The following is a 19,078-nucleotide window of genomic DNA, read 5'->3' as shown; positions in this document are numbered from 1 at the left end:
GGGCAATTTTTTCACGTGGGAGAGGTGAATCCAGTGTTTCTTCCTGTCCATTTCACTGCTGTCCGTGTTGCCAAAAGAATCTGGTAAGGACGGCTCCACCTTGGTTCCAAACTCGATTTCCGCTGATAATTTTGGACTAGGACCCACTGTCCTGGCTCCAAACGATGTCCGGGACCCTCCGGCAGCGGCTGTAGTACAGCTGACACCTGTTGATGAATGGAACGCAAATCTTTAGTTAAAGCGTACAGATAATCTGTCATCATAGGGTAATCAGTATCATGGAAGGACCTAGGTCTCGGGACACCCCACACATTAGCTGGTCAACCAAAAACGACCTCATAAAGTGACAGCCCGGCTCGTGAATGGGGGGTTACTCTTAATGACATTAATGCTAGGGGCAAAGCATCAGGCCAGCTCAAGCCTGTGCTTTCTTGAATCTTTGCCATCTTTAACTTCTGTGCACCATTATATTTCTCAACCAGTCCTGCAGACTGCGGATGTCGTGCTGCATGAAATTTCTGTTGTATCTGTAAACCATTACAAATATATTTGACAAGGTCTGCATTAAAGTGTACCCCAATGTCTGTCCAAATGACTCGAGGCAAACCAAACTGGGGCAGGAACTCTTTGATTAGGGCTTTTGCAGTGGCCATAGCAGTGTTATCTTTGATAGGATATGCTTCAACCCATTTACTAAAAGCACATACCACCACCAGCACATATTTGAGGATATTCACCCTTTCGAGTTGAATATGATCCATTTGTATTACTTCAAACGGTAGAGAAGGAGGCGCAAAATTCCCACTAAGGACTGTCTCCCTCCCTCCAGAATTATACTGCAAACAGACCATGCAGTATTTAACCACATGGGCAGCAGTTTTAAAAATATTCGGGTTATTCCACACAAGGTCTAATAATGCACAAATACCTTTTGCACCAATGTGAGCGGGATCATGGGCCTTAACAACTGCTGCATATACCAGTGCATTTGGGCAAAAGCCATCGCTGTTTTTCAGTCAAATCAATCCAACAATTGTTTTTATCCAACTTCCCTATTTCCTGTTCCCATTTTATTATTTCATCAGGAGTAGCTTCTTTCTGTAGTTCTCTAACACTTTCAATAGTATTGTCAAACATTGTTGTCTCTGCCACCCACCTGGCTGATACACTGGGGAACATAGCAGACATTTTAGTTTGCGCTGTATCCTTGGCTACCTGATCGGCAAAGGCATTTCCTTCCACTGTGGTATCAATAATTTTCTTGTGGGCGCTACACTTGATAATGGCCACCTTCTCTGGTAAGGTTAAAGCATTCAACAATCTTTCAATCAAAGGGCCATGTTGTATCCTCTGACCATGGGAGGTAAGAAATCCTAGTTCCTTCCACAGCCGCTCAAAACTATGAGTCACGCCAAAGACGTACTGGCTGTCTGTAAAAATATTTACTCTTAAACCATCGCTCAGTTCGCATGCTCTTAATAATGCAATAAGTTCAGCTGTTTGCGCTGAGTGACGGGAAACCCGAGTGGTCTCCACTACAGTTCTGAGGGTAGTTATAGCATATGCAGCTGTTGTTGTGCCATCTGGTAACTTAAAACATGAGCCATCCACATATAACTCCCCTTGGGGTTCAGATAAAGAGGTGTTGGTGAGGTCTACTCGTCCCTTCGTTTCTTCTTCAGTCCGAAATATACAATCATGGACATCGTCCTTTTGATCACTCGAAGGGAGGGGTAGTAAAGTGGCTGGATTCAGAGTGGTACATCATTTAATAGTAATATGGGGTGTAAATAGAGTTAATTCATAACCAGTCAATCGCGCACTCGTAAGGTGCTGGGTTTTTGTTCGATTCAATAATATATCCACAGCATGCGGTACAATCACTGTGAGGTCAGTATTCAAAACAATCCCCTCCGACTGTCGAATGGCCACAGCAGCATTAGCCCTTAAACAGCTAGGAAGGGCTCTCGCAACATTATCCAATACTGCCGAAAAATATACGCAAGTTCGTTGCTTTCCTCCAAAACCCTGTGTTAGCACGGAAAGAGAACAACCGTCCACCTCATGTACGTAGAGTACAAAAGGTTTTCGGTAGTCCGGAGTACCCAAGAAGGGTGCAGAGCAAAGAGCAGATTTCAAAGAATCAAAAGCATCCTGACATTCATCTGTCCAGGGCAAGGGTTCATGCACATCTTTGGTAGTCAAATGCAACAAGGGTTTAGCCAGAAGAGAAAAATTAGGAATCCATTGGCAACAGTAAGAGGTTATGCCAAGAAAAGCATGAACATCACGTTGAGTACGGGGCACGGACATGTTAGTAATAACAGTTATTCGTTCAGGAGTTAGTCTTCTCCCCGCTTTCGACAGTAAATGACCAAGGTAGGTCACTTCCTGTCGACAATATTGAAATTTGGATAAGGATACTTTATTACAGTTAGTCGCTAAATGAGTCAATAATTTGACAGTGGCCTCTTTGCAACCGTCTGCCGTGTCAGACGCCACCAGTATGCCATCCACATATTGAATGAGAACATTACCAGGGGGTAGGACTAATTCATCTAATACTGCTTTCAGTGCTTGGCTATAAATACTAGGACTCTCTGTATAGCCTTGAATAGCACAACAAAATCTAAAACTGCGGCCAGATAATGAGAATCCAAAAATATGACGGCTGTCAGGGTAGATTGGAATGCTAAAAAAAGCATTCTTCAAATATATCACTGAAACATATTGGGCAGTAGGGGGAATCATAGTAAGAATTGCAGTGATAACCGGAACCACAGGATATTGGGGAATCACTATTTTATTAACCTCTCTGAGGTCAATCACAAAACGATACGTATTTTTATAATCAGGGTCACCATCCAGTGGGGCCTTTTTCAAAATCGGTAAAAAGGGGCTATTACAAACATTAGCAGCTGTTTCCTCTACCACTCCTTTCTTAATCAAGTCACGATGATCTGTAATAAGGCCTGTTCGCCTTCTGGCGAAATTCGATATTGTGGGATACGTGGCAAATGTTTATTCGGTTTTAAGGTAATTGATACAGGGGGTATTTTTAACAATCCCACATCTGTGTCCCCCGTTGCCCAAAGGGTCTGGGGAATTTTGGAGCATTCAGGTGGAAGATGTTCATTTTTGACAAAACATTGAGACTTGCATTTAGTGGGAGGCTGCATGGTTAAATAAACACCATCAGGAGAACACTAAATGCGAGCATGCAATTTCTTCAATATATCCAATCCTAACAGATTCTCGCCACAACTAGAAGTAAGCAAAAATGGAGAGTCCACCATAATTGGGCCGATAGTAAATGGAAGTGGCTTAGAAATGGGGCTTACTACTGGGATTCCTGAGAAACCCACTGATACGTTATTTTGCCCAGACAGAGCAGCCCCTGGGACCAGTGAATGAGCAACAGAACTATTCATTGCTCCAGTATCCACCAAAAACTTCTCATATGTCCCCATCAACTGCCCCTTTACATAAGGCCCCTGTTGGTCAACTGGTACTGATATGTGGCCCCTGCTCTGTCCATGGCTGTCTCATGCGTAACCATTTCCATCATATGCATCCTCCTGATAATCCTCATTGTAATATTGTCTCCCTTGAGGGTCATCAAAATAATTCCTTCCTGACTCACTATCGGACATGTCCCTGCGTCTCATACTATTCCGATCACTACCTCCTAGTCCTCATCCTCTTCCTCTGTTGAAAACGCCCCGTCCATATAATAATGGACACTGAGCTCGCCAGTGTCCCTCCTGTCTACAATTGGAACACTGATTAATTCCTAGATCAGGAGCCGGACCCGCTCCTCCTCTTCCTCTCATCATTGCCCCTCTTGGAAATGAACCTCTTCCTCCCCTTCTAGCATTTTGTCCACTACTAACCTGTTGCAGCAGCACTCGGGTTTTTAACTCTTCAACCTTTTTATCAGACTTGTCCCTGCTCTAATTTTCCTGAAGTTCATAATACTGGGCCATGCTAAGAATAACTGAGGGGGTCGAAGTGGTCCATGTACTTTCAGCAGCCTGTAATCGTGTCATTATTTCAGGCAACAAATTAGTGACACATCTATTCACAAATAATCGTATTCCACCTTCCGTGGACAAATTTTGTCCACTAAAATCAATAAATACTTTCTCAAACCGGGTGAAAAAATCAGACACACTTTCATCCTTTTTCTGTTTACCAGCCGTTAATTTATACCAATCCACCTTTCGTGGGGGAATAAGAGTTTGCATGTATGTTATGATACGAGTGGGTATAGCTAAAATCTCATCTTTAGGTTTATCACCCGGCTTCCGATCTTTATCCCATACTTCAATCTGATCCCAGGTCCCTCCAAGTTCCGCAGCATGATCTGAGTCATATACCTGTCTCCATATACCGACTGGGATCAAGAGGCCGAAAAATAGCTCAATATCAGCTAAAGTCATGACGGCCGAGTTTGCGGCTTCGGTTAATTCTTTATAATAGGCTGTAGGATTTTTACGTGGGTCAGGAAGTTGGGCTTTTAATGTAAGAACCTCACTTCGCTTCCAAGGGGTATAAACCCATTGTTCTTCGAATCGCGACACTACACGATTTCTAATCACTGCTCCACCAACATCTTTTACCTCGGGAATCTAAGGAAGGAAGAGGGGGTGCACTTCTCTCATAGGATGTTGTGCCCCCCAGTCTCGACATTTCCTATGCATGCGCCCCCGGTAAAATATCAGTGTCTCGACATTCTGAAATACTTCTTCCACTTGTAATTCAAACTTAAAAGCTCGATCCCTGATATCACATAGTATCTGAGGAGCCAGCCCTTCCTCAAAACATTGTTCCCATAAGGAAATTAATCGGATTGCCATGTGTTCTAATGCCAATTGTTGAGCAACTGGTTCGAGATCTTTCAGAGTACTCCAAATATCTTCTAAAGTATAAATCGGATTCTGCATCCATTTGGATGCCTGAATCACAATAGCCCGTCTTTCTTCAGATCCTAAGGACGATCTAGTAAAAACTCGTCGGCCTTCCAAACCCCCCACGAGGCAGTGGTCATTCCCATAAGGGAGACCGCTGGTCCTACGGCTGGGGGTGTTAAAACTACCTGGGACAAGGGAGAAGCAGCAACCGGCCCAGGTACCAAAGTAATCAAATCTGAGGTAGTTGGACGAAGGGTAGGAGGAGGAAACAACGGAGCCGGAGGGTGCACGGCTACCGGTGCGGTAGCGACTGAGGGGCAGATGGAGCTCGAGCCATCCCCGTAATAGCTTTTGGGACCGCAGGATATAAACCTTGCGGGGCATATGGAGGTGGCGGACGGGCTTCTAATAATTCCTCTATATCATCTTCTGCCTCAGTTCGTGTCATGTAACTCTTTTCTCTTTGTAATCGAAATTGTCTATCCATTTGTTCAATATTTTTTTCTACCTTTTATTTCTCATATGCTACTGCATGGGTAACAGTCTGTCCTGCTTTAATTTTTCCCAATTTTTCTACTCTTATTCACCGCCGTTTTGCCTCCTTTAACCATAAGTTCAAGGAATCAAACATAGTTTGACGGCTCTTCTTCATAAACAATTTGTTTTGTAAATAATTAATTTTTCTTTCATCAAAAGACCGCGTTAAAGGTCATTTTAGCTCCGAATTATCCTTGGTATACTTGTTCCAAAGTGTATTGAACAAAATGGGAGAGATACCATGTTTTAAATACATATCAAAACTAGGGCTGCCTTCTGGCGGAGCAGGCTGTCTTTCTTCCAGACGTCCACTCCGGCGACAGCAACATCCAAAACACAATTTACTAAAACACAACATTTTTATAAATTCAATAACTCTGACCTGTTTCAATTGGACTTACTCACATAAACGCTCTGTTTGTTTCATACCCATTCGCTCCTAAATCATACAGTCTCACTCGCCACTCTTACATAAACTTCATAAATTTCGATCGATATATACTATTCCGTCACGGTTCTTAATACAAAGCAACAATTTCCGAAATACAAAATGACATGTCTTCCAAATCGAACAGAGCCTGTCGAATCCTGTTCGGGGAATTTATCATGCCGGATTCCAGACCACACAGATTCACAAAAGAGACAGTCCAAAGACTGCCCTGAGATCATCAGACACGCGAACCACGAACCCTCTTACAGACCATCCCATAGTCCTGTGCTGGTTGGGCTGGGGTGACTGGGCGCGTAGCTCCAGACCCCAAGCTTACCCAGTTGCTCCTAGGGCTATTCCGAAGAGGATCCGGCCGAGTGAGCACCCCCTTGTGCAACACTAAGGCGTCCGATGTTGTCTCAAATAATCGCCAAACAAGTCTGTGGGGCATCTGCCCGTGCAGTCACTCCACTGCCACGTCAGACCCCCAAATTCCCTGTGGTTCACTAACCACCAAATTTTAAATACAGTTAACTGTTTCTCTAAGCCACTTTTCCAAAGTGCTTGTTCCAAAAGACGTCAAAAGACAAACAATACAATTCACTCACCTGGTGCACTCAGGTGTGATTGCTTGTTCTCCACTGCCGACTCCTTTATAGACCAACACGGTCAGCTGTTCCGTGTTAGGCCCGAAGGACTCCGGCGAAGGGTTATTTAGCAGCTGGGAAGGTCACTGGGCTCGAGAGTGGAATTTCCTTTTCTACCACAAACTGGTTTCTCAATTAGGATCCTTTTTCAATCCACTCACTCCACCAGAACCCCTGCCTGTCCCTCTTCTCCTAGGAGAGGGGACGACCCTATCGCGGAATCCCGGCGGAGTCGCCAACTGAAGTACCAAAAATATTTATCGTAGAGCTATACTTACCAATAGCCCATATACCTTATTTACCAAGAATAAGTCAGTCGGCAATGGAGAAGGTTCAATCATTTATTTTGCAAAGCACCCTATATAGGGGAGCCTCTCTCTCGTCTTCACCCTCAACGGTGCGCGGAGGAGACTGCTGGATTACGTTCAAAACAGTGCATATATACTTTCAGCATATCTCATGAAGACTCCGTACATGGAAAAGTACCACTTCTCGTGAAGCCAGTAGGAAAACCCATATAAGGCACAATTGATTGATTCGAAACTCAGCTCGAAATATTCCGGGGGGTAGGTCAGTAAAGGTGCCTCCCTTTCATTCTAGGGCACGGGAGTAAAGGCACGGAGCCTGCAAGAATGTGCTCACCCTACAAGAAAGACAGATGTGACCTTGAGTTTTCTAAGTTAGAACAAATGATCCGTTCATAGCCCAGGCCGACCTCTCAGGCTCTCTACACAGTAGCAGGTCACGTGTTTTCCTAGCATGAAGGAAGGCCCGATTCTTAATGCATGCATGGTTCGAATGTATTAGCGAGGGGTTTTCCTTAGGTGGCATGCTGATATACGGGGAACATCCTTTACAACGTGGCTGTTACCCCGCACTACAGTTACGACGCGTCTTCAAGTCGTAACCACGACTTGCGCTGGAGGGCCCTCAAGGCCAAGGAATAGTAGATTTACTATTCCAACACCTTCCCTACTGTACGTAGGCTGGTGTTGGAATAGTAAATTTAACTATTCTAAGTCCAGCACCCCTACAGCGCAAGTCGTGGTAACGACTTGCATTGTACAAAACGTGTTGTAATTGTACGCGTGGTAATACCACGCGTTGTACCGTCATACATCCCTGATATACTGGATACATTAGGCCAACATTATATAATATTGATTTATATTCCTTCAAGATATGGCTTGGCAGTTCGGGCTGGACTGTTCCCATGAGGCACAGGGTCAAGACTGATTTGCATATGGCCATGTCTGAACTGGAGCGGCTTGGTGAGCAAAATAACAATGGATTAAACCCAGATCTGTGACTGGGGTGAATGTTTTGCCATTGTGCAACATTCCGTCCATCATCTTGTGTGTTTTGCTATTCACCCTATGTTGGAAGGGTATGCCCAGATGTGGGTCCCTTGCTCACTAAGCCAGTGGAGTCAAGCTATCCTGGCTGAAGACGGATGATAGCCAGAAACCGGTCCTAGGATGCTTGATTCCGGTCCAGGAAAGACATGGTTTGGCAGTTCGGGCTGGACTGTACCCAAGAGGCACAGGGTCAAGGCTGATTTGCATATGGCCATGTCTGAACTGGGGTGGTGTGGAGTGCAAAAAAACGATGGATGTAGGCCCAGATCTCTGTACTGGGGTGAATGTATGACATTGTTCTGTATTCTGTCCATCAACTGTTGTTTTTACACTTTTTAATACTGGGCTCTAGGCCTAGGCTGCAGCATTGCATTAGTAAATGTATTTCAGCCAGCGGCGGTTCCGCCATGGGAGCGGAGAAGAGCTGCCCCCCACGCTGAGCAGAAAGCTGGAAAAGTAAAACGGTAATAAAAAGATTGTATTACCACTGTATTTTTCTGGCTTTCTGCCTACCGGCGAGAACACGGCATGGCCAGTGCATCATTGCTACTGATTGGCAGCAATGATTAGTGCCCCTTCAACATGAATTGTGCATGTTGGTTTGGTCGGCTACCATGCTACTGCCAAACCGACATGCGCAATTCAAACTCTCCACCCTGGCAGTGTTAGACTGCCTTGTTGGAGAGCAGGCACAGGTCCTCAGTGTTCTTTGAAGCACTGAGGCATTCTGCTTCAGCCAATCCAGATGATTCACACATGCAGCATGAGAGCAGTGGCTGGATTGGATAAGGATCTGTGGGATCCTCCCACTCGGAGGAGTCTGAAGCCGGGGACTCGAGAACACTGAGGAAATGCTGCAGGCTAAGGTAAGGGAAAACTTTTTTTTATTTTTAAATGTTTATCTTTATTTGCATATTTTTAGTTGTATTTATGTCGACGCACCTTTTTTGTGGGTCACAAACCACCACTGATTGCAGCTCTGCTCAGAACTTCTAATACAGCCAAATCGAAAGAACAGCAGTGCACTGCAAGGTTTATGTCTGATATCACCTGTGTGGAGTGCTTGTCACATTCAGATCACAGATACACAGATGTGTTGGTAATGTTCTACTGAATGTATGATGGTGTGCTTAGATTTCTAAACAATGAGAATTTATTTGGAAGAGATAGAATTACCCTATTCTCAGGGAATGCAAAAAAAAGACATGCTACCTTCCATAAATAAATGCTAATAATCCCTTTTATAAAATCTTGAGACCACCAGCTATCTTTCACTTGAGCTTGCATGCTGAGAGAGATCTCTTCTTCTGAACGTTTTTTAGGGGCGGCACGGATTGGGGACTTGCATGTTTCTCAGCGCCCTGTTGTCTTTTGGGCGTTTCCTCCAGGGCCGGACTGGGAACCAAAACCGGCCCTGGCAAAGTGGTGCGCCGGCCCCCCTCCGCCCTCCGGGGGGTTGGGGGTGCCGCCGAGCGTTTTACCGGGCAGGTTTTCGGCCGATTATGTTACAGTGCCGATTTTGCAGCTATGCTGTAAAAACGGCCCTGTAACAAAAACAGCCCCCAAGGGCCCAAAACCGGCCCCCACCCTTGCGTCGCACTGGGGGATTGCCCGGTGCCCGCAAGGGCCAGTCCGGGCCTGGTTTCCTCCCAGGCCTGCTATGGGTCGTCAGCCCAGGTTTTGAGGACTTTATGTTTTTTGCAGATTTTACAGACCCGTCTTCTTATTTCACCTTACAATAAGTCTAGTCTTCGAAGGAGTAGAGATGTTCTAACCTATCTGCAGCTTTAGGTAGCGCTGACCTTTATTATAGAGCTTGCTCCTTTCTTGAAGCGGCTCTTAGAAGTGGAAAATCGATGTAGTATTGAGTACTGGAATAATGTATGAGTTGTATGTGTTATTGTCATTCATACGCCTGATTAGTTTTCATTTTTATTCCGTAGGTTTTAGTCAGGATACTTAACCATGTGTGTATTCATGTGTCTCTGGTGTTTCCTTCTCTGTGTATTTGGGATATTTTTTTGCTAGGCCGCAAGTATTATTGGTGGCTTTGTTAGATTGCTGGTACTACTTTTAAATCATAACTCTTTCTTTTCTCTTTAAATATGTAATATGGTATTTAAATGCGCTTTAGGCTAGCAGCTCTTAGCTATTTACGAAGCACCAGTCTGTTTTCCCATTGCTGCATTATTATGGGAATAGTAATTGGCCTAGTAGGAGTTCAGTGCCCTCTTTTCAGGGCTCTGGGATGTTATATTATACATTTCCTCTACCTTCGATGCTGTCGCTAATTATATATTGTAAAACCAAATAAAGATGATTTGATTTTGACTTTTGACTTTGACTCTTTTAACATGAAATACTCAATCTAATAATACTTGGTTACTCGAAGTCAGAGAAGTTCTTCCAAAGCAATCTTTTTACGTTTGTACATGCTTGTTTTACTGAATGATCTGGTTGTTATTTGCATCTGTATTTTTAATTTACTTCCTTGGTTTGGAAGCACTTACAGTTTCAGCATTTCTTGAATCTACACTGTCAGCGTCTGTTAACGCTGCTGAGCTTAATGTTTCTATTAAGGCTTGGTTAAAATGTGTTACTTGGTTTGGCTCATTTCCAATCGATAATAGAAGTTTATGTTGCATTTTATATATTCCTTTAAATGCTCTCTGGTCTTTTTTCCCTAATCAAAATCTCTTCCTCAAGACAGTACTTTTATTGTTTTACTCCTGTGGAGCTTGCTCTAGCACCTGCAGCCTCATTTACTTTCATATGCCTTTTTGCTTTAGCTTCAGCTAGTATCTTCTTTTTTATTAAAGTTCACCAATTATTACAAATGGGCATTTTAAAAGCGTAACTATGTGCAGTGTTTAGCATTGTAAAGAACAAACAAGAGTATTCTTACCCTCAGAAAAAAAAATTCAAGTTATTATTGAGCTTTTGATACACGCACGATGTTTATTTTTCATCATTAACTCTCATTTAATGTTGATTAATTTTCTTTATAGTGGATCTGAAAGGCAAATTACAGACCAATTTCAGATGGTGTATGTGAAAGAAAATAGTTGCCTTTAAATAAAAGTGTTCTCAAACTACATTTTTTTTTGCTTGTTGAAATAACTTCCAATAGTCCTTTCATGTATCTAGGCAGTGGGAGCCTGTGCATGTTCCCCACCAGGCTGTCTGTTACAGTCTGGTGGGGAACATGCAAAGTGTGCATGACTGTTTGGCCTGCCCAAGACATCCGGCCATACAGTCATGCCCAATTAAGTGCCCACCACTTTTCCCCTTGCTGGCTGTAGCACAGTTAAGGCCCACACCATAAACCAGAAAAATATAATGATGATAACATAGTGGATAAAGGAAAAATAAAATGATAATAACAACATGGTATTATCATTTTATTTGTCCTTTATCCACTGTTTAAAATTCAGTGGGACGATGCTCCTCCGCCTTAGCGGAGGAGCTACAATTGAAAATCTGTCACCTGCATGTTACATGATGTGCTTTACATGAAACCTATTAACCTCCTATACTACTTTGATTCAAAACTGGGAATAAACAAAACACAAATCTCTACAGCAAATGTGTTAACCTCCAGAGTTATCGTACCATTATTATTGTTCCCTAAGAATTAATGGGTACACAAAGATCTTTGCAGCAATATTTTAAAATGCACACTTTCCAACCAATGAAGCAGAACAGATTTACTGCCACATTTCTGTGTTCCCAATGTATCTGTCATCATTAAAGTTAGTGGGGTAACCCTGTGTCCCTCAGAACCTGGGTATTATTGATATTATCTACAATGTGTTCTGTTGGAGAAATAATTGCTTGGACAACCTCACATTTGAATGGCAAACAACAATAACTACTAAATCTAAATATAGATCTGGACAAACCACAAGAAGAGCATAATGCAAGGCTTCCTATGTGTATTTAATTTGGTAAATAAGGTTGCCATACATCGACTGAACAAAAAACACATCAATTACCAGTAACTAATGTAACATAGTGCAACACTATCTTGTGACACATATAACCTGACAAACATTACATCAATACAAAAATAACCCAAATACAAAAGATCTCCGTCCAAGTTTAGTTAGTGAAGAACAGCAACAACCCTTTTTACAAGCTTTGTCATTAATTCTAGGGTCACAGTGACTCAGGATGTGAGCAGATATAGCGTCAACATTTCGACCCTGGTGAGTGTGTTAATGGAAAGCATTGCATAGGGTCTTCCTCAGGACAGGTTAAAACACGCAGAGACGCGGCGTGGCTTGGTACCGATGGGAATGCCTGCCTCTTGGTAGAGGTCCACAGCAGGCTGGGAGAGTCGAGCCCTTTCTGACTCGACGTACTAATCCAGCACCCCTCTACTTCGACTCATGCAGGCATGAAGTAATCCAAACAACAGCAAACAAAAATACTTTATTCAGCCAGATTTTGACCATAAAAGCACATATACACGAACCATGATTAAATGGCTAAAAAATCATACATTTCATCACACAGAACAAATCTAAAAACTCATATGTGCTAATCTTACATTGGTCTTTAAAACCCTCAAATATTGGTTTGCCCATTCGAAATAAACAACTACAGATTTGTAGGCCTTATTAAGGTGCATTTCTATACTACATTTATCACATGTCTTCATAAAACCATGATCGCTCTGCTCCATGTTTATTGCATTTTTTTCCTACACCGTAACCACCCTGCTAAAAAGCTCACCACCCCAAAACATATGATAGGTGAAGGCAGCATTTGCAGGTAAACAAAGCAGGCCTCACTTGTGCAAAATGGCAGTGTTTAAAAAGTAATAAAATATATCTACTTCGAAGATCATTATAAAATCCACAAAAAACATAACAAGTAAAAGATGCAGGGCTTTAGGGACCCTAGTTTAGAAAAGCCCTTTGGAAACATAAGACACCAGTGGATACAATTAAACCTGAATCTTTTCAAAAGAAAGTGATGGGTTATTACCATAGGACCAGAAAGGTTGCTCTAGGGGCCCACAAATCAATAATATGTATTGTCTTATTGTTGGTTTTTTAAGTTCCATATTTTCCCTTTCCACCACCCTCTTTCTAGAAATGTATTTTTAAAAGCTTTCAACTCTCTGGGATACATCTTTCTTGGATGTATAAAGAGAACACGACACCCTAAGTTATCTAATTGGCTAGAAACGTGAGCTATCCAAGGAACCTCAGCAGACGTATCCAGCCTAATGCAATCTTTTAATACACATTGGTTCAAGGGAGGAGTGGGACTCAACCATGTTTTTAACCACCAAAGTGGAGGAGCCACTGCTGTCCCGTCAGATATGTAACCCTGCCCTAGTTCTTCATGCACCATAAAAGACGGTGTACTGGGGGAACTGCTAAAAGCTTCTGCAAAAATTTATTTTCAGCCACTTGCAGATTACCGTACTCTTTGTAGCCCCTTACTTCAAAGCCATATGTGGCCATTGGTAAATATTTCTCATTGTAGATCATCAGAAATGGGCACAAGTATTTGCTCCCCAATCTCTTGGCAAAGTCCAAGGTAGCTCCTGGGTATTTTTCTTAAGAGCTCGTTGCACCACCCATGACCACTTATCATCAAACAAAATCCTGAGACACGGGATTGTAGCAACATTTGTCAGTTCCCCACCTTTACATACAAGTGCACGCTTTTACCATTTTCAATTACCTTTGGACATTATGTGTGATTTAGAAAAGTTTATCGACAGGTTAAGTGAAATCATAAAATCAATAAAGACATTTATAAGTCTTTTTAAACCTATCGGTGTCCTAGCTAACAAAATGGCATCATCTGAGTATAAAAAGCAGGCATAGATGTAAAACCTGCTCTAGGGATGTCATTAATAGCAGTTTCCAGGACAGCCCCATGGTTACTAATATATAGAGAAAACAAAACAGGCGCCAAAATGCACTCCTGTCTCACCCCTCTTTTCACATCCCAGGACCTTGTAAGGGAGCTGTTTTCATGAAATCTAACAGACGCAGTCAGATTAGATGATACCAGTGTGAAAATGCTACCAAATGGCATCAATGCCATAATCTATTAATATGGGCCATAATTTAGACATATTCACTCAGTCAAAGACAGGTGTTAAATCCACAAAGGCCATATATATATGGCCCTTTTTTAGCAAGGTTATATTTGCCAGTCAGTATAAGCAGGTTTATGCATTGGTCCCCAGTTCCCATGCCTTTTTTAAAACCATATTGTAATTCGGAGATTACATTGGTGGCATCTAACCATGTTTGTAGTTGGTCTAAAATCACCTTCCCCATAATTTTAGTGGATGAATCTAATTATGAAATTGGGCTGTAATATGCGGGATCATCCCTAGAATTTTTTTTAAAGATGGGTAAAATAACCGCTGTTTATCATGAAGGCGGAAGACCACCTAGTCTAGCTGCATTATAAACTTTGACTAAAATCTTTGCCCAAGTACCTGCGTCTGTCTTATAGAGGTCTGCAGGAAGCCCATCTGGCCCAGGTGCCTTTCAACTAGCAGTGTCCATAATTGATTTCTGAACCTCATTCTTAATGGGTGCGTTCCTATGCTGGGTACCCAAGGAGTACTTTGTGTCACATGGCCTACTCCTTTATAGATTTGTTCAAAGTGGCTAACCCATCTATCGGCGGGAATTTCACAATTTGCACTCGCCGCATGCTGCTCTGCAATGAAGGGACTATTTACAACTGTCCAAAATGTTGTACTGTTGTGCAGAACACAAACCTGGTTTAGGTCCAGCCATGCCTGCTACCTTATCTTATCCTTTCTATAAGTGATAGCTGCTTTATACGCTTTCCTACATACCTTGATCATTTCTAAGTTCTTTGGCATTAATTTTAGGGTGAGCATAAGAGCCTTATAGGCTATAGAACAGTCTGTAACAAACCACTTTTCCTTTTTAAAAAATTCATCCTTCGCCGCTCTGTTAAATTGCCTGCAATTCTCTTTGTGAGGTTACCAAAGGCTTCTATAACCTCACAGGCATCTGAAAAGTCCAGGCACACTTCAATATCCTCTTTACCCTTCTTATATAACTTGGCTAATAAGGCTTCCGGGATTATCTTTTCCCATCTTACTTTACGAGACTGGTATGTTGATATAACTTTGCTGTTTGCCGAACTCTTTCTTTCACCCCCACGGAAGGCTGTCTCCCCTCTCATATCAACAGATAACCGGTTGTGGTCATTATAATAACTCCATGTAAGGTTTACTTTTAATACTTCAGTCAACAGAGGGGCAGATACCACAATAAAATCTATAGCCGAATCACACCCCCTGCCAATAAAAGATGGCACTGAGTCCGTCTCCCCTGTATGCTCAAGAGAATATAGATTATTTAGTGCAAGTAAGTTCTCTAACCGAGAACCTTGGGCAGAGTGTTCAAAATGACTGGAAGAAACCAAGATGTCCCCAGATCTCCAACCTTAGGCACAATTACAAGGACAAAGATGTATGGAAAAATCTTCCATTATGATAACCTCAAAATAGAAACTACTCTCCTCTCAATATTGCTCCAAAAAAGCCTCAAGTGCTGCAATATGTTTGTTATATTTATCCCTCGCAAAAGGAGTTATACAAATTAATTATTACCAGGTTTGCACGTTTTGCAAATGTTAATTCTAGTACTAGCACATGGGGAGAATAACAAAATAACCCCATCAAAGTGCAGGCTAGTTGAAGCAAAATCAAGGTAAGTAGGCTTCCCTTCGCACAACCTGCAATGGAGGGTAAAGCAGCTTCATAAAAGGGTATAAAACCATCCAAAGCAAAAGAATCAGACATGTCCCAGGTTTCTAGTATTGTAATATTATGACATGGTCTTATTATGTCTAGGCACAGCTCCTCGTCTTTCTTAGCCCTTAGAACCGCAATGGCCCAAGACATTGAGCTAAGGTTTGGTAGACCACATTTATAGGATACAAATCTCAGATCAGTATTTGTGACCACCCCAGATGATTGGGGGGACCTATCGGATTTCTCACCCCCAAGTTGACCCAATTGTCAATCAATACTATCTAATCACTCAATGGGGCAAATCTATTTTCTAGAGAGATAGTTGTTTTTACAAGTGAAGGATGTATTGGCCTTGCTGATATGGGTCTATGGTGCAGTACCCCCGAGTAATAGAAAAAGTGAAGCAGAAGAATCTTAATTCCAGTTTTAACATAATTTCTGTAGTAGCTATGAATCACTACATTTGTATGTATTGGGCGGGTTAGGTTAACCACTATGCAATCACCTTCCCTGTCCCTTTCTACAGTGGTTCCAACCCACTCTTCTAGCCATGATAACATGGGATGATAAGTGATGACCATTTACTGATGAATTATCCAGCCAGTGAGTCACTTTATGAATCAGATCTATTGTTGACTCCTTTGAGCTATGTTTAACTGAGTGAACACCCATCATGACTGTCACTAAGGGACTCTTGGGGTAACTCAAGAATATCCCCTCTCTCTCTACTGTATCTGGGGGTGGATAGGGGTGATTTATCCCTTGTACTTTGAGCGTTAGATTGTTTCGGGGCATGACTTTTCCATAGTCAGAGACTTCCTTTATGCTACCACAGACCCCCCCCTTTTGTTAGGTCAAAGAATACCCTGATTGCCATTTGCTTGAGTGCCCTCCTGTAATTGGGTTTAATACTTTGCTCTGACTGAGTGCTACCTTTATACTGTATGGGCTCACAAAAGCTTGGTAACAGGATTGAGGGGCGCCAGGCAAGCCCAGCCCCTCCAGATAGCTCTACGCTCCCTTTCTCAAGGCTGTCAGAAGTTTGTTGAGCTTGCAACTCAATAGACTGCTCAAGTAAAGCTTCTATCTTTGCCAATTGTATATCAATGGGTGCTAGGAGTGATTTCACAATATCTTCAATTTTTAGAAACAAAGTAGGCGCAATTAACTCCAAGTCCACCAGGTCAGTCGCAACTAATACACTAGAACAAAAATAGAGAGTAAGGAAAAAAGTGACTTGTCCTCTTCCCTAGCTAATATACTTGTAAACACAATTGTACAAACCCTTCAATGTAGTTTTCTAGTCTTGGTCTTTGAGCGCAAACAACTTCAGGTAGTTTTTAGGAAACCCCTCACCCACCTACCTGGTACGTGGCATGCTTCATCATCAGGGCCCAGCTGGATTACCTAGTGCATGTGACTGCGTGAAAGCATGCATGATAATTATCCACAAAAGGACCATGCGTGGCTACAATGTGCCCCAGTGGTATTAAACCAGAAAGAAAGAAATGAGGGTCCATGGGGTAGTGGAACGCTCATGTTTGCATATCGCATTTTGTTTATTAGTGCTATACAACTCTTCGCTTATTGGCACATTTTGTGTGTTGATTAAAATTCTTAAAAACCAGGTCTCTCGTGATTGTGCGTGGCGTTTCTTAAGGATACACATTAAACATATAGTTACGCAAACTCATGACTGACAACATGTAAGGACTGACAAATTGGCCTCACTTTGACTCTGAGCTAGTTAAGCATCATGGCACTGATCGTTTTCTGCTAATACTCTGCCGACACTGCGGATGGAGAGAGCGAGATACGATATGAAAAGGTATTAAGATTCTAAAAAGGCGTCCTGTTTGCTGAAGTGGCCTCCGAGCAAGACGGGTGCCTGTACTCACGTTTGTCGTGCGCAGTATAGTCTGTTTAACCTAGGCAGTTGATCGGGTCCCGCTGGTGTATCCAAACCGGCTGCATGGTTTACCTATAACGTGATTGTGGGCGTTGGTGGAAGTGTTTCGGGAGTCACGTGACCCTGCTAGTGCACTGTGGCAGCTTGAGCAACTAGAGTGCGAACATAGCGCATCAAGTGTAATGTGATACCTGAATAAAGTTATCATTGAAAAGCAATGAACGCCATGAAAAGAAAGGTTCGCGACCATAACAAATACATTGTAGAAGTTCCTATGCCTACGATATGTAAGCTTGGTGTTTCACTAGGTATTCTTAGTTAAGGCGTGTGATCATATAACCGATCATTATTGAGAAAGTCAATTTGCTGATTTGTAGCATTTTGAATGTAAGCATGACACAAGTATGTTTAATCTAGGTTGTTGTCAACAGGTCTTAGATGTTGTGATCCTAGATGAAGAATCACTCACATTGTGATTGGTGGCGTGCGTTCTCTGCGTACCGGTTCTCGACAAGTAAATGGCTTACTACTGGAATTAATTTGGATGACTGCGCCGACTAATATGGAGTAAATACAGAGTCTAATCTCTTGATTTGTTTTAGATTTGACCTGTTTGATACATAATAGAGGTAAAGACTTAATGTTGGCTGTTACAGCTACATTTCTGAATTGGGGTGACTACTACTTGGTTTATTCCTTGAGGTGACTACTGGAAATATGTTTATTTTCCCTGTATACTTTAACATTCAGTCCATTCATGTGGGTTGATAGCCTGTATAACCAGCGTTACTCTTTTTCAAATAACTGGTCATGGATGTTCTCAGTATGCTGATCTAACTGTTCAATGATTACCCAGGTCATATCATTTGTGGTATGTCCCTCTGTTAGGTAGTGGTCTGTTAGTTTAGTGGTATTCCGTTTACAACGGACGTTGCTTCGATGTTTGCATATTCTGGTTTTTGCTTTCCTGCTGGTCATCCCAATGTATCGCAGTCCACATGGGCACGTGATTAGGTAGATTACGTTGGCCGACTACTAAGGGGTAGAGTTTATTTTCCACAAATGTTTTCAACACCCTCTACTCACAACACTGTTCTTTACTATGCTGGAAGCTAATTAATAAAAATGACTTCTCAAACTTTCCTGTATCCAATTTGTTCCCCAAAGGCATTTCTGCTCCTAAGAATTTACTGTTTTACTTTATTTGCTGCATCTGTATATCTTCTAATCATCTTCATCTGAACATTATTTTATTGAAGGAGACAAACAAACATTATTTTATTTATATTATAATTTTTTTAAGGTACATTTTTTGTTACTTCTTTAGCTCCTTTGTGTATGGGGAGAACAAAATCTGCCCATCGTGCTGTAATGTCTCTGCTGCACCTCCATCTGTAATGGATTATAACCCTTTTTGTGTTGTTCAAGAGACTATGCAATTTCTTCAAATATCCCACTTCCTACTTCTAATATTACAACTAAATTAGCTCCCGGTTTAAGGCTTTCGTCCAGA

This window comes from Lissotriton helveticus, chromosome 8, assembly GCF_964261635.1.
Source record: "Lissotriton helveticus chromosome 8, aLisHel1.1, whole genome shotgun sequence".
Taxonomy (NCBI): Eukaryota; Metazoa; Chordata; class Amphibia; order Caudata; family Salamandridae; genus Lissotriton; species Lissotriton helveticus.
The sequence above is the reverse complement of the archived record's forward strand: the minus strand, read 5'-3'. Positions refer to the sequence as shown.